Here is a 23,332-nt window from a genome sequence, read left to right on the forward strand (position 1 = left end):
TAACTACCTTAAATATGAATGGATTAAATGCTCCAACCAAAAGACAAAGACTGGATGAATGGATACAAAAACAAGACCCATATATGTGCTGTCTACAAGAGACCCACTTCAGACCTAGGGACACATACAGACTGAAAGTTAGGGGATGGAAAAAGATATTCCATGCAAATGGAAATCAAAAGAAAGCCGGAGTAGCAATACTCATATCAGATAAAATAGACTTTAAAATAAACAGTGTTACAAGAGAAAAGGAAGGACACTACATAATGATCAAGGGATCAATCCAGGAAGAGGATATGACAATTATAAATGTATATGCACCCAACATAGGAACACCTCAATACATAAGGCAAATGCTAACAGCTATAAAAGAGGAAATCGACAGTAACACAGTAATAGTGGGGGGGCTTGAACACCTCACTTCCACGAATGGACAGATCATCCAGACAGAAAATTAATAAGGAAGAACGAGCTTTAAGTGACACAATAGACCAGGTGGATTTAATTGATATTTTACAGGACATTCTATCTGAAAACAGCAGATTACACTTTCTTCTCAGGTGCACAGGGAACATTCCCCAGGATAGATCACATCTTGGGTCACAAAGTAAGCGTCGGTAAATTTAAGAAAATTGGAATCATATCAATCAACTTTTCTGACCACAATGATATGAGATTAGGAATCAATTACAGGGAAAAAAAACACAAACACATGGAGGCTAAACAATACGTTACTAAAAAGCAAGAGATCACAGAAAAAAATCAAAGAGCAAATTAAAAATACCTAGAGAAAAATGACAATGAAAACACAACGATCCAAAACCTATGGCATGCAACAAAAGCAGTTCTAAGAGGGAAGTTTATAGCAAAACAAGCCTACCCCAAGAAACAAGAAAAATCTCAAATAAACAACCTAACCTTCCACCTAAAGGAACTAGAGAAATAAGAACAAACAAAATCCAAAGTTAGTAGAAGGAAAGAAATCATAAAGATCAGAGCAGAAATAAATGAAATAGAAACAAAGAAAACATTTGTAGCAAAGATCAATAAAACTAAAAGCTGGTTCTTTGAGAAGATAAACAAAATTGATAAACCATTAGCCAGACTCATTAAGAAAAAGAGGGAGAGGACTCAAATCAATAAAATCAGAACTGAAAAAGGAGAAGTTACAACTGACACCACAGAAATACAAAGCATCATAAGAGACTACTAGAAGCACCTCTTTGCCAATAAAATGGACAACCTGGGAAGACTCATTAAGAAAAAGAGGGAGAGGACTCAAATCAATAAAATTAGAACTGAAAAAGGAGAAGTTACAACTGATACCACAGAAATACAAAGCATCATAAGAGACTACTAGAAGCACCTCTTTGCCAATAAAATGGACAACCTGGAAGAATGGACAAATTCTTAGAAAGGTATAACCTTCCAAGACTGAACCAGGAAGAAATAGAAAATATGAACAGACTGATCACAAGTAATGAAATTGAAACTGTGATTAAAAATCTTCCAAGAAACAAAATTCCAGGACCAGATGGCTTCAGAGGTGAATTCTATCAAACATTTAGAGACAGCTAACACCCATCCTTCTCAAACTCTTCTAAAAAATTGCAGAGGAAGGAACACTCTAAAACTCATTCTACGAGGCCACCATCACCCTGATACCAGAACTACAGAGATGCTATATAAAAAGAAAATTACAGACCAATATCACTGATGAATATAGATGCAAAAGTCCTCAACCATCTACTAGCAAACAGTATCCAACAACACCTTACAAGGATCATACACCATGATCAAGTGGGATTTATCCCAGGGATTCAAGGATTCTTCAATATACATAAATCAATCAATGTGATATACATATTAATAAATTGAAGAATAAACACCATATGATCATCTCAATAGATGCAGAGAAAGCTTTTGACAAAATTCAACACCGATTTATGATAAAAACTCTCCAGAAAGTGGACGTAGAGGGAAGCTACCTCAACATCATAAAGGCCATATTTGACAAACACACAGCAAACATCATTCTCAGTGGTGTAAACTTAAAGCATTTCCTCTAAGATCAGGAACAAGACAAGGGTGTCCACTATCACCACTATTATTCAACATGTTTTGGAAGTTCTAGCCATGGCAATCAGGGAAGAAAAAGAAATAAAAGGAATACAAATTGAAAAAGAAGATGTGAAAACTGTCACTGTTTGCAGATGACATGATGCTATACATAGGGAAACCTAAAGATGCCACCAGAAAACTTCTAGAGCTAATCAATGAATTTGGTAAAGTAGCAGGATACAAAATTAATGCACAGAAATCTCTTGCATTTGTTTACACTAACAACAAAATGTCAGAAAGAGAAATTAAGGAAATAGTCCCTTTCAGCATTGCAACCGAAAGAATAAAATATCTAGGAATAAACCTATGTAAGGAGGTAAAAGACCTGTACCCAGAATACTTTCAGACACTGATGAAAGTAATCAAAGGTGACACAAACAGTTGGAGAGATATACCATGTTCTTGGATTGGAAGAATCAATATTGTGAAAATGACTGTACTACCCAAAGCAATCTACAGATTCAATGCAATCCCTATCAAGTTACCAATGGCATTTTTTACAGAACTAGAACAAAAAATCTTAAAATTTACATGGAGACACAAAAGACGCTGAGTAGCCAAAGCAATCTTGAGGGAAAGAAATGGAGCTGGAGGAATCAGACTCCCTGACTTCAGACTGTACTAAAAAGCTTCAGTAATCAAGACAATATGGTACTGACACAAAAACAGAAATATAGATCAATGGAACAAGATAGAAAGCCCAGATATAAACCCATGCATCTATGGTCAACTAATCTATGACAAAGGAGGCAAGGATATACAATGGAGAAAAGACAGTCTCTTCAATAAGTGGAGCTGGGAAAACTGGACAGCTACATGTAAAAGAATGAAATTAGAACACTCCCTAACACCATACACAAAAATAAACTCAAAATGGATTAAAGACCTAAACATAAGCCTGGATACTCTAAAACATAAATCACAGCAAGATCCTTTTTGGCCCACCTCCTAGAGAAATGGAAATAAGAACAAAAATAAACAAATGGGACCTAATGAAACTTAAAAGCTTTTGCACAGCAAAGGAAACTATAAACAAGATGAAAAGACAACCCTTAGAATGGGAGAAAATATTTGCAAATGGAGCAATGGACAAATGATTAATCTCCAAAATATATAAACAGCTCATGCAGCTCAATATTAAAAAACAAACAACCCAATCAAAAAATGGGCAGAAGACCTAAATAGACATTTCTCCAAAGAAGACATACAGATGGCCAATATGCACATGAAAAGCTGCTCAACATCACTAATTATTAGAGAAATGCAAATCAAAACTACAATGAGGTATCACCTCACACCAGTTAGAATGGGCATCCTCAGAAAATCTACAAACACAAATGCTGGAGAGGGTGTGGAGAAAAGGGAACCCTCTTGCACTGTTGGTGGGAATGTAAATTGATACAGCCACTATGGAGAACAGTACGGAGGTTCCTTAAAAAACTAAAAATAGAATTACCATATGACCCAGCAATCCCACTACTGGACATATACCCAGAGAAAACCATAATTCAAAAAGACACGTTCACTCCAATGTTCATTGCAGCACTATTTACAATAGCCAGGTCATGGAAGCAGCCTAAATGCCCATCAACAGACAAATGGATAAAGAAGATGTAGCTCATATATACAATGGAGTATTACTCAGCCATAAGAAGGAATGAAATTGGGTCATTTGTAGAGACATGGATGGACCTAGATACTGTCATACAGAGTGAAGTAAGTCAGAAAGAGAAAAACAAATATTGTATATTAACGCATATATGTGGAATCTAGAAAAATGGTACAGATGAACCAGTTTGCAAGGCTGAAATAGAGGCACAGATGTAGAGAAGAAAAGTATGGACACCAAGGGGAGGAAGTGGAGGGAGGGTGGTGGTGGTGGTATGAATTAGGGGATTGCGATTGACATATATATACTAATACGTATATAATAGATAAGTAATAAGAACCTGCTGGATAAAAAATAAATAAAATTCAAAAACATTTTAATTATTATTTATTTATTTATTTGACTGCGTCGGGTCTTAGTTGTGGCACACAGGATCTTCATCGCAGCATGTGGGATCTTTCGTTGTGGTGTACGGGCTACTCGCTAGTTGTGGTGTGCGGGTTTTCTCTTCTCTAGTGGTGGTGGCACGCAGGCTCCAGAGCACATAGGCTCTGTAGTTTGCGGCATGTGGGCTCTCTAGTTGAACCGCGTGAGCTCAGTAGTTGTGGCACGTCGGCTTGTCCCCTGCATTGGATGGCGGATTCTTTACTCCTGGATCACCAGGGAAGTCCTTTACTCTTTGTTTTAGCTGCAAATATTATTCATTATATGAATGTTCAATTATTTAATTATTCCCTTATAGATGGACACTTGCATTGGTTCCATTCTTTCACTATCACATTGGTAGTTAAGAACATTTAACCATTATTTTTTGTGCAAGTGCAAGTATATACGTAGGATAAATTCCCAAATGAAACTGCAGGCTCCAGGGGTATGTGCAGTTCTTATTCTGATAGATATTGGGAAACAGTCTTCCATAGGGATAATCTTAGCAGCAACATATGAGAGTGCCTATTTCCTCACAGCCTGGGCAACAGAGTATTAACACAATTTTAAATTCTAACAATGTGATAGATAAAATGGGGACAGTGTAAATTCACATTTCTGGCTTTATGAATGAGGGTGAGATCTATGGCGCAGTCTTGATTGGGAGGACCTTTTGAATTCCTGTTGGACTATGCCCCTTGAACTCTCATAATTTTATGCAATATGAAGTCATATGGGGGCTGCTCAGAAGGTAGGACCCTCCAGCTCTGTGTCTGGATGTCAAGGTTGACACAGCTCAGAGAATGTGCTTAAGTGTGTTTCACTATTTCTCTTAGAATGAGCCCATTATTTATCTGTCAAATTACTGAATTTCATAACTACTAATTTGTATTTTCTTCTGATAGCTTATATATTCTAAGACTAGCAGTTTTATTAAATCACTTGTCTTTATCTGTGATGACAAACACTGTCTATTTCCTGTGTAAGTGCTCTGGAATTATGACAAAAGGATATGATTTTTCATTATGGCAAGTCTGACATTCTCCCTCCATTTCCATCACATGAAGGACAAAATAATGGAGGGGTTTCTTTTCAAAAATTGTCCTCTGGGTATCATCTTTTCCACTGCATTCTCTTCTATACAAGTGGATGTAGAAGATGCCACCAGGTGATTGTATTCATATAGGCATTCAATATTCAGCCAGTATTTATTGAGTATCTACTATATGCCAGGCACGGTTAAAGGGACTTACTAAGATCTGTTACAGCCCAGCAAAGACAGACATTGTGTATTCATCAAGCTTACTGCATTGTGTGTGAGTAGGAAGGGCTATGCATGGACAGTACATATTGCACTCTATCAAAAGATCAAGACTAGCAATCGGGACACCAAGTTCTATTCTTGGATTTGCCCTTATCTTCCTGTGAGTATTGGGCAAGTTCTTTCGTCTCTATGGGCCCCAGATTTCTCATCTGTGAAAAATGTAATGTTGACTAGAATAGATGATATTTACATCCCTTCTAGTTTTAACATTCTAAGATCATATTGCCCATATGCTACTTTTAAAATTTAAAAAATACCGAAGAATCCACATTTATATACTAACAAGAATAATTGTGCCCCCCCTCCCATTTGTGGATACACCTCCAAGTATTCGTAATTATTCCTTTTCCATCTGGAGGTAGCAGGACATATGTTTTCCACAGGAATATATTAGAGCTTGTATGTAAACATTTGCATTAAAAAATCTCTCAGGATATTAACTATTCAACATTTATGACATATTTTTTGTTGAAGTATTTCTGAGTGAATAAAATGTCACAAAATATAAATCTCAGCAAAAATCTTTAACAGTAAACAGACTCTGGAGAAGCCAGAAGTACTCAGAACATGGATGTCAGAAACAGACATTGTGATGTTAGCCTGTGCCCTGTAGGACCATCTCACCCCTCACTCTGGAAGGATCTGGCTCCACTGGAGCGGAAGATATTGTAGTCTAACTCTTCATCTAGAACCAGGCTACCTGCCTATGAACCTGGAAGCAGTGGATTCATTTTTGAAACATGCTTGAAAACATCCCACAATATCATTTCATCAAGTCACCCTTACCTCTGCTTTTTCCATACCCATCTCTGTTCTCTCTTATATTCACCCTGGGGTATTCCTCAGGTTAAACAATTTCATCTGACATGGCAGCAGGTTAAACTGTACACTCAGTTTTAAAATGTAACCTATTTCAATGATTTTCAATCCAATTTTAAACAAGTGAAAGAATTTCATTGTTTATCTTTAATGCAAAATACTTAATGATATTAACTTATCACTTGTCACTTTGGATAAACAATTAGTATCACTTTATTATCTTCAAGTTAACATGATTTAGTGGGAAAACAATGGATTTTTGGAGTCTTGTTTTAAATGCCAGTTTCATCAATTAATGGTTGTAATTTACCAGCTTTATAATTTATATGAACTTAAGATTTTTTTCCTCAGATTATGATACTAATAACTTTCAAATTATTATGAGCTTAGAAATAATATATAAACATATAAAACTATCTAAACACAGTAGGACTCAATAAATGTTAGTTGTTTTATCATTATCATTATAAACATTATTACGGCTTATCAGATTAGATATCTGCTAGCAATTTTTCCTCTAAATTTTTCATATAAGGCAAAGATTAGGAAATTAGGTCTTGCTGTTTTTATTTCTTGTTGGTATCTGAGAAAAATTTATTTCTTATTGCTATTTGAAAACATCTAGCAACTTACATGATGAACATTCAAATATCGGACATATTCAAAGAGAGATGAATCACTGCTCACATAACTGGTAATTGATCACTGTGTATAGAAAGTAGTGTGTTTATTCCTAAAATGCCAACAATAGAGCTCTTTAATGAGCTATTTTTCTCATGATTGCATTTCTCAAATTCATTATCATGAAAATATCAACATCATATTTTATTTAATGCAATTGGCCTTTCTTAAGTTTGGAGACTTAACGAAGAAAGCAATTCTGTTTTTAGAGGAGAAAAGAAGACTGAAATGCCATAAAGGAGTGATCCAAACAGGGGCACAAGGATTCATTTCAGAACTCAGCCTGGCTTTCCAGGGACACAGCACCACTGCAGAGCGGAGCCTCTAGATGGCGAAGGAACACCGCGGAGTCGGCGTGGGCTTTGCACCGCCCAGCGGCGATAGAGCTCAGAGCCCGGTGATTTAACAGCCCGCACGCTGACCGGTCAGCAATACCAATTCGCCAAGTTATTAATTATACTCTCAACATAAAGGCCGAACTCGTATTTTCAGGCCACTGTGTACCTCCGCCTTAAAAAAAAAAAAATTGCTGAAATATAAGAGCGCACGATGTGTGATACAGCAACGCATCTTTTTTCTCAAAGGAAAGCGTTTTTAGGAGGTTGGCCTTTCATTGTTTTAGAAGCAATGACCTTTTTGGAGGGGAAGTGCGAGACCCTCAGAGAGCCTCCTGAGAGCAGTGGGTATGGTCCAGACCGGGAACGCCACAAGGTGGGTGTGGGTTTGATTCCCCGCTCCTCCACTTGCTATGTGTACTTGTCTAAGGTATGGACTCTCTCTGAGCTTTGGTTTGTAGTCTGGAGATAACAAGGGCACCTACAGCATCAGGTGGTTGTAAAGAGTAAAAAGCTTGGCACAGAGCTTGGCATGTGGTAAGTGCCCCATAAATGGCGGAATTGGAGCCTGATGAGGTGCTAGCACGAGTTAGATTGGTTTATTCAAGTTGAACTATCCACATCATGGAAAAGGGAGACATCACGAGAATCGGAAGCAGTGATCAGGCATCCTATCAGCTTTTTATACCTTGCTATTTAAATGAAAGAATGTGCCGACTTCTCTATTTCTGGCTGACAGAATGTCTTGGAGGGAGGAGGGGTGGCCGCAAAGTTCTGACAGGAAGCTCAGGGTACGCTTAAGCACCCCACCCCGACGTAACTTTTCAGTAGAATTCTGGTGCTTCTTAAAAATCACCGTAAACAATCTTGTCAACAGCTGATTTTCAGAAAGGAGAGGGAAGAGGAAGTGTGTTTTTCCGGATGCCTGGAACCCAGAGTCTTATGCTACCAGATTCTGGTTAAAGTTGCATCAACTCAAGAAGCATCTACCAAAGGAATCATAGAGAAGTCACAGAAAGTGATATTTTGAATCGTTTTCCTGTAACAGTGGAAAGACAGTGTATTACAGCTATGTAAATGTAGGAGGTTAGGGGAAAATATGACACGTTAAACAAGTAAAATTGCAGCAAGGGGTGAGAAGCAATCTGTTTTTAAATCCCATTGTCCTCATCTTTTTTTTTTTTTTTTTTTTTTTGCGGTACGCGGGCCTCTCACTGCCGTGGCCTCTCCCGTTGCGGAGCACAGGCTCCGGACGCGCAGGCTCAGCGGTCATGGCTCACGGGCCCAGCCGCTCCGCGGCATGTGGGATCTTCCCGGACCGGGGCACGAACCCGCGTCCCCTGCATCGGCAGGCGGACTCTCAACCACTGCGCCACCAGGGAAGCCCTGTCCTTATCTTTTTATATTTTGGCCTAATCTTTTCATTCTCAAAGAACTTTCAGCCGTAAATTACCTGGGAAACACGTAAATAGTGATGCCGGAAGTTAAAGGAGGTAGAGCTTTAAATACTTTCCTAGGTACCCACGGATCCAATTACCTGAAAATAAGTGGAAAAAAGAGGCACTTCTGGTTTGTATGCAGAAACAACAGCATATCTAAATGCCAGTATTTAACTTACACCCTCTTCTCCGTGTCCCAGAGAATCATGAAACAGGGAAATGTGTTCTGCAGGCCTCCCAGAGCCCGCATCCCTGGACAGCGGTGTGTGGCCGCAGGCCAGCCCTGCTTCTGTCCGCACTGCTCTGCTAAAGTGGCCTCTACCCTGTCCTTTCCCTCCTCACCTCCCGAGGTCAGTGGACCTGAAGCAGGGATGTCAGTGGCTCTGTGGGCCTGAAGCAGGGGGCCCTCCTTGCAAAGCAGAAGTTCCAGTTCTTGTCTAGGCCAATGAGGTCTTCTCAGTGCTCTTTGGAAGGTTACACATAATGGAAACAATCCCTGTGTACTTAGGTTTTACTACATAAAACCTAACTACATAGGCTTCCATAGATTCTGCTCTAACCATGGTTTAAATTTGTTATTTCCACTTGCAATTATTTTGTGCCTATTACATGCCAACATGCCAGGTCCTGTGCTATATGCTGTACAGACGCATAATAGAGTAGGATGTGGTCCCTGCTCTCAGGTGTTAATGGGAGAAACAAGCAGGGAAAGACAAAGAAGGCATTACAGTGCTGGCACACCTGGTATGTGATTAGCCTACTGCTTTTCTGGAGTCTGTCTTTGGGAACTGGGGTGGTTGGCGATGAATTAATTGTGCAGGTGGGGAGCTGGTGTGAGGGCAGAAAAAGGGAGAGGTCTCGACCTTACACATCATGTCGGGATTATCTCAGCATTACGTATCACAGAGCAACCGTTCCATCACAGAGTGTGGCGAGTTGGACCCTGTATATTATAATCTACTTTATTAGGGAATTACTTTCAGAGATGTAGGGGCAATCTGTAGTAGTCACGATGACTCAGAATGATGATTTTTTTTCTTTGCCAAACGGTGTCTCTCTGTTGGAAACACCCATCGCTCTATGCACAGTGAGCTTCCTGAAACCTGAGACAAGGCCGTAAGGAAAGAGATAAAATTATAATTTTTTTATTCAACTGAAAGGAGGAAAAGGGGAATTGGTTAGGATTTGGAGATGTTAGGTCTCTTGATTTCTTGTATGAATACCTAGTGTATGCGATTATGGAACAAACTCTGTTGTACCTCGAATTGACAGCCTTGGAAATAACATATATAAATAGGTTTAATTGTCCTTTATTTTTTTAATTTAATTTTTATTTTATATTATAGTTGATTTACAATGTTGTGTTAGTTTCAGGTGTACAGCAAAGTGATGGTTTAATAGTCTTTTAATGGCACAATCTTAAGATAAAAGTCAATATTGGTACAATGTTTGGAAGTAGGCTTTTGGTATAAGGTCATTTTCAAATGTGAGGGGTTTTTTTGCCATTCCCTTTCTCATAGGTAATCATAATTTTACTGTACACATCAATACTACTGCACTGTGTCATTCAGGTTTCTTTGAATGAAATAGTAACACTAACAAGATGCAAGCTACCATCTAGAATGTAAGTGAGAACTGGAATCATTTGGTTACCATAGGCACATGAATAAATGGGGACCATCCGTCTTTCTTACAGAAACCCAGAGGTTGACTCTTTGGATGTTGAGAGCAATTGAATATGATTAATATGTGTGTATGTGTATGTGTGTGTTTGTGTATTCCAAAATTTATAATGTATTTCTGCCATCTTTATTAAAAGTCTTTAAAATGTAAAAATATGAAGAAACACATATTCATCTGAAACATGAAGCAATCCCCCAGGAAAACCTTTCAAAACTTCATCGTAACACCCAGGAAGTGTCAAGTCATTCGTCATGTATAATTAATACATCCCTTCTTCCCTTTCCTCCCTGAGCACAGACTAGTAAATAACACCGTTTTCAACAATTTGTTTCCATGTGTGGACAGATGTATCGCTTAATTTGTCAATTCTGAAAACTTATTTATTCTGATCCATTTTTGTTCTAGGATGCAAACATATACATACCTGCTACTGCAAATATGGAATAAAAATCTTAACTTTGTTATGTTAAAACCCAGCATTGTTTGTGTATAGCCTTTGCATTTGATTTATCAAAGCATCACAGTACTTAAGTAAGGTGAGATAGTTTTATGAAATGCAGAAAAGTCTAGTTGCAGAAAGGTCATGGGACTAATATAAGCATAGTCTATTCAACTATATATATGTGCAGAGGCTACTGGTCAATGATTTCCCTCCTCCAGGATGGTTTTTGAATTAGAAATAAATTTTAGCATTTATTATGTTATATGATCATGCAGAGTATATGCTCAATTAATACATAGTTATTTAAAGTTAATTTTGGATTATCTTCCGTTAGGGGAAGTAGATTTTGCATAGCTAATCCGCAAATATTTGTTTTAGTGTCTTACTGTGTGGTTAGAAGTTTAATTATCAGTGGTTTTATTGAAATGTATGAGAATTCAAAACTTTATATCCAATGATCTAGTCATCTAACCTAAAACTAACTCAGCTGGGTTTTCTCAATCCCTGTGGAAATTTGATACTGTCATTTCTTAGAGAAATAAAAATCACCAGAGTAAGGAAAACTCTATCTTTTATCCCTTTCACCAGGTAGGATGGTGATAAAATATTTTAGTTTCAAACAGTAAGCAAAAGAACACAAATACAAATACAGCAGAAGAGTAATTGGCAAATGATTGTAATAATTTATTTATTTAATCATGGCAATGATAGTAAAACAGATTCTCACATTGTTTACCTTTTTTCCATGAATAATTAAAAGGTAGCTATATTATTTTTAAAGTTTTTCTCAGTCTTCAGGGCAAATGAACAATAAAAGATAGTAGGGAACTAAAGCAGTTATTTGAGTTACTCTCTCAAAAATTCTAACTAGTTACATATGTGCTACATAATTGAAGCCAAGACAGATATTTTAACTGAAATAGAGAAATACTTCCTTTGGTTTGCTAATATGATTAACATTTATCTGTATCTGAAAAAGCGTACTAATTTTCAATGTTATGTTTTCTATTAACTTCAGAAAAGCTCTCTTCTTTTTGAGAAAGTTGTAAATTAAATTCAGTGTCTTTTTTATCCTTAAAACACATCTGCAGGCCATCCAGGTGACAAGCATTATCAGCTACACGTTGCTGAGAGATGAAATTGGATTTTATAAGCTGCCTTGAAAATTATGACATGTTGAGTTCCTCGCTTTAGTGGAAGCTCGGCTCACACACTACTGAGTTGAATGGATCTTTATCTTGTCTGTTGGGTGAGTAACTCCTTTTCCTTGAAACTCTCCTTGGTACCCTCAGAATCACAAAATACGAGAGAGTTCTACTTGTGGGAGGTGAGAAGCTCTTTGGTGTTAGGGGCTAAAGGAAGTTCATCCGTAAACTTCTCTGTTCTTTAGACCCATGTAGAGGGATTATACTCAAACTGACACTTCCAACCAGAAGTTTAGTTAAGGACAAAGATAGAAATAAAATATAACGAAATTACGTTGGTATGCATTGGTTTTATAGCTCCAGGGACTCTAGGAACACAGATAATACATAATTACTCGAAGGATGATATTTTTGGAAAAAAACTTCGTCTCTGACCTGCATAGTCCTGTCCAGTACTATAATCCTTGATTCAGAAGCCCCCCTTGTCTTTCCTTCCAAATGGCCATCTTTGATTTTTCTGCAAGTGGGAAAATCCCAGTTGTGTTCTCATTGGATGTCTCAGTGAATTTATGAGACCCCGATTTTCTGGCAGGGAGTTAAAGAATGCATGCAGTTTGGTTTTTCTCCTTTGAGTCATTCCCTTTGGAGGTCTTGCTTAGAAGTTGCTCACTATTAATTTCAGCTGTGGCCCCGTGTGAGCTTCTGGCCTCCAGTATCCATTAAGATACTCGCCCTTTATTCACAAAGAACCCTAGTTCTGAAATGATGTAAACTCTTTTCCCACTTCTTTTGAATATATATACCTTTAAATGTACAAGTGTCAGCTCCTACATTTTCATAACTTCTGAATGGATTTCATAGAGGATACATGCCCAGCATGTCTGTGACCCCAATTTATTCCTCATTCTCTGTTCTGTACTGATACTTTACTGATGAAAGAGAAAATAATGCTGTGACTTGACAGCTCGCTGCATTTAGGAATCTCAGATATATGGATGAGGTAAGGTCCTAAGGAAAAGTTGCATAAACTGGAGTCATAAAAAAAGTACACTGCTGAGACTGTCTTTGAAAATGTGTACCATGGAATAAAGGGACTGATTTTGCCACGGCAGTAAAATTGCAATAGGTCAGCTCCTGCAGCTTTGATTGCTGCTTAGAAGTTCAGAATTCAGATGTTATGAAAATGCAGGAGCTATCACATGTGCATTTAAAAGACATATTTTAAAGGAAAAAAAGAGTTCAGATCACTATTGACTCTCTACTTGCACAAAATGTAACATTCTCTTATTTATATTTCAAATTGGGCTTTCTGTAACATGGGCACACAAGAAATTGAAAAGCATGGAAATTGCATAATTTAATATTAGGGCTTTTTTACTTGCCAAGAATAGGACCAATTCTTATTAAATAGAACAGCTAAATGTTACATTATATAATGCCATACCTCACACAATAAACCAATTTCAACTTAAGAAATTAGTTTTGCATAAGCCTGGCTATTAGTATCAGCTGCCGGGGACTGACGTGTTCATTATTTGTATTCTCCCTTGTTGACGTTTTACTGTAGTGGGATTTCTGTACATGAGTTCTTGAGACAGTACGTAAAATAGTGAAAGGCTGAACATTTCTCCGAGAGGTTTGAGGACTGCAAAATTCCACCCTGACCTCGATGGAGTGCTCAGAGAGGTCAGCAACGATATTTTGGGGAAGCAGACACGATGGCTTCCTCACCTAGGCTAACTACTGAAAAACCAGGAACTTTCCCCACTAGAGAAATACTTTGAGAGGTAAGTAAAAAACAAACAAGCAGACTATTTATGTTTAATGTTCCCCTGGAGAATGGCTGCTCTTTAAAAAAATATTGTGTGCCCAGGAGAGGAGAATTACTCAGTAGCAATCTGCCTCTTGACTGAGTTCTACCTATTTTGCTCACTGTTTCATTTAAAACAAGCTTTTAATTTGCTGTTTTCTTTTTAAAATATTGCTATCTGTTGATATTACCATGGTAGCCATGCTTTGGCAACCAAGCATGAGTGTTGCCCAAAGAGTACTCAAAAACCAGAGAGTAAAACAGTAATAACATAATATTACATAATAACAACAATTACATAATAACAACGTAATAACAACTGCCTGCATTCTCACCTGTGGAACCTCCATACAACTAGCTGGTAATGAAAAGATGGAGAAATGGAGGGTGTAACCTTGAGTGGAGACAAGTGAAAGGAAAAGTGTTTAAAAAATGGTGCCCACTGAAGGCTCATGTCTTTGAAGTAATCATGGCATTTTTTTAAAGTTTAACTGGAAGTAATCAGAAAATCTATGCTTGGTGTGGTGGGCACAGGCAATTTAGAAAGCCATTCCAGTAGACCAGCTAAAGAACTGGCTAGGTTGGGAGTGGGGGAGGCTGAGGAGAGAGAATCACCCAGACCATGGTGTTTGGACAGACGCCTTTCCCAACTCAATCGTAAGGCCATCATCTAATGGTAGAATGTGTGCACGCACACACGCGCGAGTTTGTGTGTGTGAGTGTGTGCGTGTACACGCACACGGGTGCCTGTAGGGAGTGTTTCTCTAGTTGAGTCTAAACTGGGCTTCAAAATCTGGTTGTGTTTGACAGAGCGTTGGTGTCCCCTTTCCTCTCCAGCAAATATTCGTATGTGAGTGTGATTCAGAAGTGATTCAACGAAAAAGTTTGTAAGCCATTTTTTTTTAGTGCAAGGACTCTTGAGAGAAGGCTAGAGGCTCCTGGTTGTTATTTCCTAAGTAGAGTTCTCCAGTAGAAGGTCTGTTTACCTCCTATGTATCCCTTGAATCCGTTTTCTTCTCTCCGTTCCCACTGATAGTGCTTTTAGTTTTGGTTCTTATCACCTTGTCCTGATGGCAGTTGCTCTTCAGCGTTTTCTCGCTAGAATCCATCCTTCTATCGTTTGTTGGCAAAGTGATTGTACTATGATTCTGGATTGATCACAACACTGTCTTACTTAAAATCTTGTAATGAATTCAGGCCACGTTTAGGAACAAATCCTCACCTTGTCCTTCATGATAAGTACCTGCCTACTTCTGGCTCGTCCGTCAGTTGATCTCCTCTCCTCATCACTTGTCCTACACCGTTAACGAATCTCCTTCTAGTTCCTGAATCCAGCTGATTTCATGCCTTGCCTTCTCTGTGTGCCTGGAACCCTGCCTTTTCCCCTCCCTCTCCAACCCACCCTTCCCTCCAACTAGCAAGAAGGCAGCAGTTAAGAAAGGAAACTGATTAGCTGGTTGGCTTTATAACTGTGTTTTGAAATGGTAACTGGTCAGAAAATATTTTCTGACTCATTTTCCGGATCAGTTTATACAAAGAACTTTACGCTCTCTCTCAATTTTGTTAGGAAATTCAGTTCCATTTATTAAAGTACATTGAGATTTATTGATAAGGCTTTGTTCTTCTAATAATGACTATTATATGCATGAAGCAGTGTAAAATACTAATATTTCTGAGAACTATCCACATTTGGTTTTGCAATATTTAAAAAACCTGGTCAAACTAGGAAACTCTGGTCAAATTTCACTAATCGGCAACAACAGCAGCAACACTAATCTTTATCTTGTGGTTCTAGCAGAGGCATCCACAGTGAGCTAGTTGGGGGCAATATAGCTGTGAGGAGAATGACCAGATTCTCTCATTTATTTGGGGGCTATTCATATCATAAGAGTGTGTACTGGACAGTATCTGGGTATCCCTTCCTTATGAATTTAGAGAAAACTAGATGATTGACCATTCATTGATAACAGGTCAGTGCTGATGTTTCAAAAAGTCTAAATTAGTGACTTAGTCTGGAGAAATGGGATGTTGAAAATGGGGAGAACCTGTCTTGAAGTAGCTCCTAACCTTGGCTAAGTCCCCTTACCCTTCGGCCTAAAGCATTGCTTCTCAAACTTTCGTGTACATCAGAATCACCCGGAGGGCTTGGTCAACCATGGCTGGGTCCCATCCTCAGAGTTTCTGAATTAGTAGGTTTGGGGTGGGGCCTGAGAATGTGCATTTCTAACAAAATCCCAGGTGGTACTGATGCTGCTGGTCCGGGGCTAGACTTTGAGAATTGCTGAGCTACAGAGTATAAAAATGCCTGCATTCTACTCCATTAATTAAGGGCGTAATTATAAACATGCACTGCTCTTTGAGTTATAGTCAACTTTTGTAAAATGTAGGTAGGAAATGGTTACAACACACAATTTGAAAAGAGAACTAACATAGTTTGTTAGTCTCAACAAAATTATGTAATACCTTTTTCCCTAGAGAGAAACAAATAGAAGAGTAAAAGCAAGAGAAAGTTGTATCAAAAGTTCCCAGCAAGACTTGAGTTTAGGCAGCACACGGGAGGTAGTTTAAAAAAAACATGCACACGTACTCATACCGCTTTTTAATCTAGTATATTGCTGCCTCTTAATTGGCTGATAAATAAGCAACAATGGACTTAAGCAGTATCAAATTATAGTAGACACTGCTGTGTGAGTTTCAAAATAGCTGAGAATTACATTTAACTATAGTAATAGAAAAGGAGGATTATTTTTGCTTGTTGGGGGAAATAAAAATATCATGTGTACTAAAATATCCAGCACATTCTTTTTGTCCTTCTCAATTATTCCTCGTGCAGTAACACTAACAAGAATCAAACCCATTTTCTTTTGCAGTTCACTTTTTCATAATGGGATACGTGATAATGGAATGAAGCAACATTAGTATTTTTTTTCAAAAGCAATGGTTAAGCTCTGAGATGAGTACATATCCAACACAATGTCATGCTCGTTCTGTCACTTCCATTTGCAATACTGTAAAATTATTTTTAATTTCCATATGATCATCCTTTGTATTATCTGTCCTCACACAAAGATTAAAATATGATGTGCTATGGCAAGAACATCTATCAGTCTATTTTCAACTCTAGGGATGGGATACTAAACCTTTTCTAGATAAGTCTCAGTTATCCAGAAAATGCAATTAATCAGAGCAACTCATTCCTTGAGATTTTGGTATCTATAAGATGCTTCATAGATGAAAATGAAATTAGTGGTCCCCAATGGTTTTGAGTTATTTTCTAAATCTGATAGTAGATTATGCTGAGATGCCCAAAGCAGCTATGTCTACAGAGCAATTTGACATATAGATCAAATACATAAATATAGTTTTATTAGCCTAGTATTCTAACCAACAGATAATTATATATATTCTAAATTCTGAAAAGAAGTATCATTCATATAGGAAGTGAATTAAAAAACCAAAATAGTTACTTTTATTATTCCCTTTTGTAATATTTAGAATTTATATATAATGCAGTCATATAGAAATTAAACCAACAGTATCTCAAATAATAAAAGCAATAAAAGGAGCATATTCAGTAGTATTGAAATCCGTATTGTCATAGTGAATGTTCTTAGATTTATAAGATTAATGTGTCATCACCAGATTTAGGGAGTGATTTAGATCATTGAAGTTTCTGGAAATCATTTTAGTGAGGAGAGTTCCCTTTATCTTATTGCAACCACACAAGTTGCAGGAGCATCATGAGAGCATTCACTTCAGCTCAAAACATATGAGTTTATTAGCCTAGAAATTCAGACCTCCTGACTCATCTACAATATGTATTTGAGTGAGTTGCTGTTATGAATTCAACCTTTTGGAACTTGCCACCTCTCTTTTCAATTTCAGTGTTAGACTATTCTGTTGCTTACTTCTCATCATAATTAATTAATTTATAAATAATTTATACCTTATCTTCTCCCAAGAAAGGATTTAGGGAGGCTGCACTTCCCTAGGAAACTACCATAAGTATGTAATGAGGTGGAGTTCAGTATCCTCTGTGTTCTCTCTTGGTGGCTGGAAGGTCACGCCTCCTTGTCTGGGAAAATAGTGCACCACAGCCTCCTTTGCCAGAACCCCTCTTCCTCCCACTCTGCCTGGCTCACTTTGGGGGGTGGGGTGGGCTGACTGTCCTTGTCCTAGTTATTAGGGACACAGACCAGGTTCAGATTCTGTTTCTTCCACATACTAGCTTTGTGGTCTGGGGCAAGGTACTTCATCTCTGAACCCATATTCTATCTTTACAACAGGGATAATAATTGCAGTTATCTTACAGGGTTGTTCAGAGGATTAATGAGTTATTATGCGTAGAATCTAAGAAAATTGCCTGGCAGGTAGCAGGCACCACTGGAGTGCTAGCCATTGTTATTCCACACCCTTCTGTTCTCAGCTAAGATGCTGTTTCTTCAAAGAGGCTTCCCTGAGACAACACCTCAAGCCAATGCTGTAGGACCATAGGAGCCTGCACTTTTCCTTATGAGTCTCGTCATCATTTGCTGTTGGTATTGAAGGCACCATGAAGTCGTAAGCTCCAGAAAGGCTAGAATCTGTCTGCCTCAACACTCTATCTCTGACATTTGGGATAGTGCCCAGCACAAAGCAGTCACTCGGCTACTGTTGAATGAGTGAATCCAGGGAGAACCTGTCTGTAAACATGCTAACTGAGATGAGGTTACAAGTAATTATTTTGTTAGTTTTGCAAATTTTTATTTTCTAATTTTTAACAATTAATATTTGCTTTCTTTTTTTTTTTTTTGCGGTACGCGGGCCTCTCACTGTTGTGGCCTCTCCCGTTGCGGAGCACAGGCTCCGGACGCGCAGGCTCAGCGGCCATGGCTCAGGGGCCCAGCCGCTCTGCGACATGTGGGATCCTCCCGGACCAGGGCACGAACCCGCGTCCCCTGCATCGGCAGGCAGACTCTCAACCACTGCGCCACCAGGGAAGCCACCAACATTTGCTTTCTTTATGTAATAGTAAAAGAAAGTAAGATTCTGTTATACCACCTTTATTGTGCTATTGTAAGTCACTTTAGTAAGGCAGCAAAGGGGCTGTAGGACGGAATTCATGTTACTGACCTCAGGTTCAGCTGCTCGCCACTAAAAAGCCAGTACTCAAGAGACAGGTGTTGATTGGGAAAGGGAAGGTTGCTTTATTCAGGAGGCCAGCAACCTGGGGAGAAGGCAAACTCATGTCCCAGAATCAACTTTGAAGATTCTGCTTGGTCATGAAAGTTCTTAAAGGGAAAAAGGTGAAGTATTTCATGTATCATTGAGGAAGGGGGTCAGACTCGTGTCATCTCCCACAGTGTGCAGGCTTGTTTACTCCTTGTGATCTTTCTTTAGGTGGTATCTTGTTGACACCATCTGCTCATGAGATTACTAAAGGGGAAGCTGGCCAAAAGATCTATTCATCTGTTAATCACGTATTCTTCATTTCTACTTCTTTAAGGAAAGAATCAATAGGTTAGGCAAGGCATTGAGTGATCAAAAGATTTGAAAGGTGTGCTTGGGATGGAGGTTAGTTAAGCATGGGGGCATCTGGTGTAAAGATTGGTTAAAATATAGCTTTACTAAAGTGACAAGACAAAAGGCCTCCTGCAGAGAGCTGCTTCCTGCAAAGAGCTACTTATATTCACATTTTTTTGTGTGTGGAACTTTGAAGTTGATTAGTGGTTCTCAATTGGGGTGATTTTGTCTGCTAGGAGACATTTGGAAATGTTTGGAGACATTTTTTGGTTGTCTCAGCTGAGGAGGTGCTATTGGTATCTAGTGTGTAGAGGCCGAGAATGCTTCTAAACATCCTGCGATGCACAGGACAGCTTCTTCCCTTAATGAAAACCATCCAGTCTGAAACGTTAATAGTGCCAAGTTTAAGAAACCTTCACATAGGTGGATGGAGACGTCTACAAAAATTGAGTTTGTGTAACTTTCAAAATTGGCTGAGCTAAGTGATAGAACATCAGAATTTTGAAAATTAATACAATTGATTGTATTTTTTTTTAATTGGCAGTTTGTATTTGCTTTGTGGTATGATTTGCTGGTAATTAAGTAGAAATGAGTATTTAATGTAGTATGTTCACCAATATCGTCTGTGTCAGTAGAGAACTTTATAGTGTGCTATATGGGGTTTTCCCTTTACATCCAATTGAAGTGGTTTGAAAAGAAAAGTGTCAACTGACTGCTTGTTTACACACTTCTAAATGACCAATTTGACAGAATTTTTTTTAAGAGAGCAGTTTATGAGTCACTTTAGCTAAAACTGTTGGGCATTGCATACAAATAACCATATTGCTTACAGATTGTTGTTTTATAGCTCTGGACTAATAAAACAGAAATAAGGTAGGGCTCTTTAATGTTTATGGAGCTTGGTCTATTTGAATTTGAGTTTAACATCTGGGAGCGTATCAGCCAGGACAGGCTAGGTTATGCTGCAGTAACAACATCTCAGTGGCTTAACCCAACAAAGGTTTATTTCTTCTTTGGAGTCCACTGTGCATCTGCATGAATCTCCCAGACAATTGACCCTGTTTGACAACTCATGCTTCCAGGCTGAGGAAGGTACCATCATCTTGGAACATACGGCCTTATTAGTCATGTGGCAGGGAAGATAGAACATAGGAAATTGCAGGTTAAATCTTTAGTGTTTTCACCTGGAATGGACATAGGTGACTTCCAGTCACATTTTCTTGACCCAGCAAATTACATGGGCAGATTTAGGCAGTTGGGGAAGTTTAATCCTCCCATGTGGCATTGGAGAAGGAGAAATTCCTGAGTGTGAGCTGACCTAACTAGCTTTCCTATTTGTTTACCTTTATATGTGGTTATTCAGGATGGTTATTAAGAAGGTATTTGCTAAGTGCACAGATGCCATATCTCACACCAAATTATTCTAATTTCATTACGCTCATTTGGGGTCTGTATTTATATTTCACTTAATGTATTTATAATTTGCTTCTAAATGTTTGGGCTTCTAAATGAGAGTCTGTACCAGATGCTACAGTCTCTGGTTTCTCAAATGGGCTAACACATTCCGTAGGGTATTGAATGCTAAAGGATAAAGATGGTGGCCTTTGCATTTTACATAATGGTAAGTAATCACAACATACTTTTTGTGGTAAAACAAAAACAAACACACCTCAGAATGCCAAAAAAAAGATGAATTTTTAAGAGAAAATATAAGACCTCAGTGAAATTTTATGCTGAAGCAGGTTGCTTATAGCTATGTCTCAGAGGAACGTATGTCCTTTCCTCTGCAACAAAGATTACTTCACTGGGCAGGGTTAAGAAACGCTGCTTGTGCACCTACTTTGTTATTCAACTTTGATTTGGATATTTCCTTAGTTGTCTACATTTTGGTAGAAATGATCATATCATGTTTTTGAAAGTGGAGCTCCTTCAGGAACCCATTGTTTTATTCATCATGAAAATGAGGTTTTCTTTTGCAAAGAGGAATTCAGAATTTCTATTCTGTGTCCTACTAGTAGTTAGGTAGGAGAAACTGGATAATAAAATCAACCATTGTGTTTGTTATTCTAGACCACCTCATGGAACTGTGGGAAGATACTGAACTATACCCACTCTTCCTCATTTTACCGTGTGATTCTATTTATGGTTCATACTACCTATAGCTATTTGAGTCTGTATTCATTCATTCATCAGACAACTTGGGAGCATCTACTGTGTGTGACTGGCATTGCGCTGGGTGCTGAGGGTTAGGACAAGATGAGTAAGACAGTTCTTACCCTCAGAGACCTTGTGTCTAGGACATAATGGCTACAGGGGTTGTGAAAAATCTTTCATTCATTTCACATATATTTATTGTGCACTGGCATGTGACAGGCATCCAACACTACAGCGAATAAGAAGCAGTAGAGTGTAGTGTAGAAGAGCCAGACAGCCTGGAATCAGATTACATTGTGGGGCTTCATGGAAGCTCTTTAACCACCTTATGCCCCAGTTTCCTCATATGTAAAATTGGGGTGATGCACAATTTACTGATGTTATAGAATTCTTAGGAAGATCCTATGCGTTGGTATATATAAATCACTATGTAACTTTTAGCTCCTACTATTATTCGTCACATTTTTTCCCTCATGCTTTACTCCCTCCTCAAATCTATATTCTTTCCCATCTCTCCTTTCCATTCCCTTAGACCAAGCAAGCAGTCCCAGTAATGAACCATTAATTTGAATATTGTAGTTTATCAGTAACCTGTTAAAAATACTGCCTGTTAAAAAAACAGTGAAAAAAATATAGCTCTAGCATTTTCTATAACCCTTTCTTTTGTTTGTTTCTTTGTAGTCATGAAAAAAGCCATTGCAGATCACATTCTTCAACGGACTTCACCAGGTAAGATGTTTGATCCAAGGGCAAGACAACCCCAATCAGAAGTTGTGTTTTGCAGGAGCCTCTTCCACTTTGCCAGATGCTGAAAGTCTGGAATGTCTCCTGTCTGCCCCCATTACCAGGGCCCTATGCTTGTTCCACGAGCATAGGTGGGCATTCATCAGGGGGGCACACAGTTGTCAACAACCTGCGGGGCTGCCTTGGCAGCAGAGCAGCCAGTACCGGCAACTTAAGACTTGTATACTGCCTTTATGAAGTGCTTTGCCAGTGTGGTTTAACTTTGCAAAGAAACAGGTGTGGAGAGAACTCAGTGGAGATCCATTCTTTGTCAGCATTTGCATTTTATAGGCAGCATACATATACATTTCCCATTTCTACAGTAATATGGCTTTAATCTTAACGAATGCCATTTTGGTGGTTCTCTTCAGAGAGTGGAATTAACATTCACATGTGAACAGAAAATGTTAAAGTATTATTAGTCTTCTGAGGGTTTTGCTTCTGGCTATGCAGTTTTAGAGATTTCATCTTGGTTAAGGGGAAGCAAAATACCACCATTTCTGCTTCTTAGAAGGAAACTCTCCAAGGTTTCTGCCTATTTCAGGCCAGGGTTTTGATTTTTCAAAGCAGAAAAAATGTTTTTTCCTGGACCCTGAATATAACCTGAAGTCAAAAATCAATTGAAAAGCCAGCAAAAAGTTGGCCATGAGTGCTGTTAGAATCCTTTATTGGTAACAGTTTTCTGGTTATTACTAACACATTTCTTAATTAACTGCCTATGTCGTTAATATAGTTCTGTGTAATTTTAGAAGCTCTATTTTTTTGGTGCTTATATCTTGCTTCGCTCCACAAAGAGTGTAAGTTGACAAACCCCATTTTGCGCTGATGAGATCTTGGCTTTAAGAGTCATATAAAAGAATGGGTTTAGAGTACTGTTTAATTCCATGCCTTTGCTGCCCATCTTTTCTCTAAAATATGGAGCCCTTCTTGCTCAGCTACTCTCCAAGCCGTGATCGTTTCACCTTATATAGAGATTCTTGCTTATCAGATAAACATGTGCATAGTATCCCAGATTTTGGTTATATAGTAGTCAGTATGGGGGTGTGAAACTTAACTTTT

The 23,332-nt window shown here is 38.4% G+C and overlaps 1 long non-coding RNA gene across 1 annotated transcript in view; it reads left to right on the forward strand.

Moving 5' to 3' along the window:
- Positions 1-22,224, forward strand: part of LOC115853731 (uncharacterized) — a 119,264-nt gene extending 97,040 nt beyond the window's left edge. The window contains exons 2-3 of the long non-coding RNA XR_004039699.2: positions 11,971-12,128; positions 22,172-22,224. This is a non-coding gene — a long non-coding RNA (uncharacterized lncRNA). The remainder of the gene's footprint in view (positions 1-11,970; positions 12,129-22,171) is intronic.
- The last annotated feature ends 1,108 nt before the right edge of the window (positions 22,225-23,332 follow it).

The sequence above is a fragment of the Globicephala melas genome, chromosome 9 (assembly GCF_963455315.2).
Source record: "Globicephala melas chromosome 9, mGloMel1.2, whole genome shotgun sequence".
NCBI lineage: Eukaryota > Metazoa > Chordata > Mammalia > Artiodactyla > Delphinidae > Globicephala > Globicephala melas.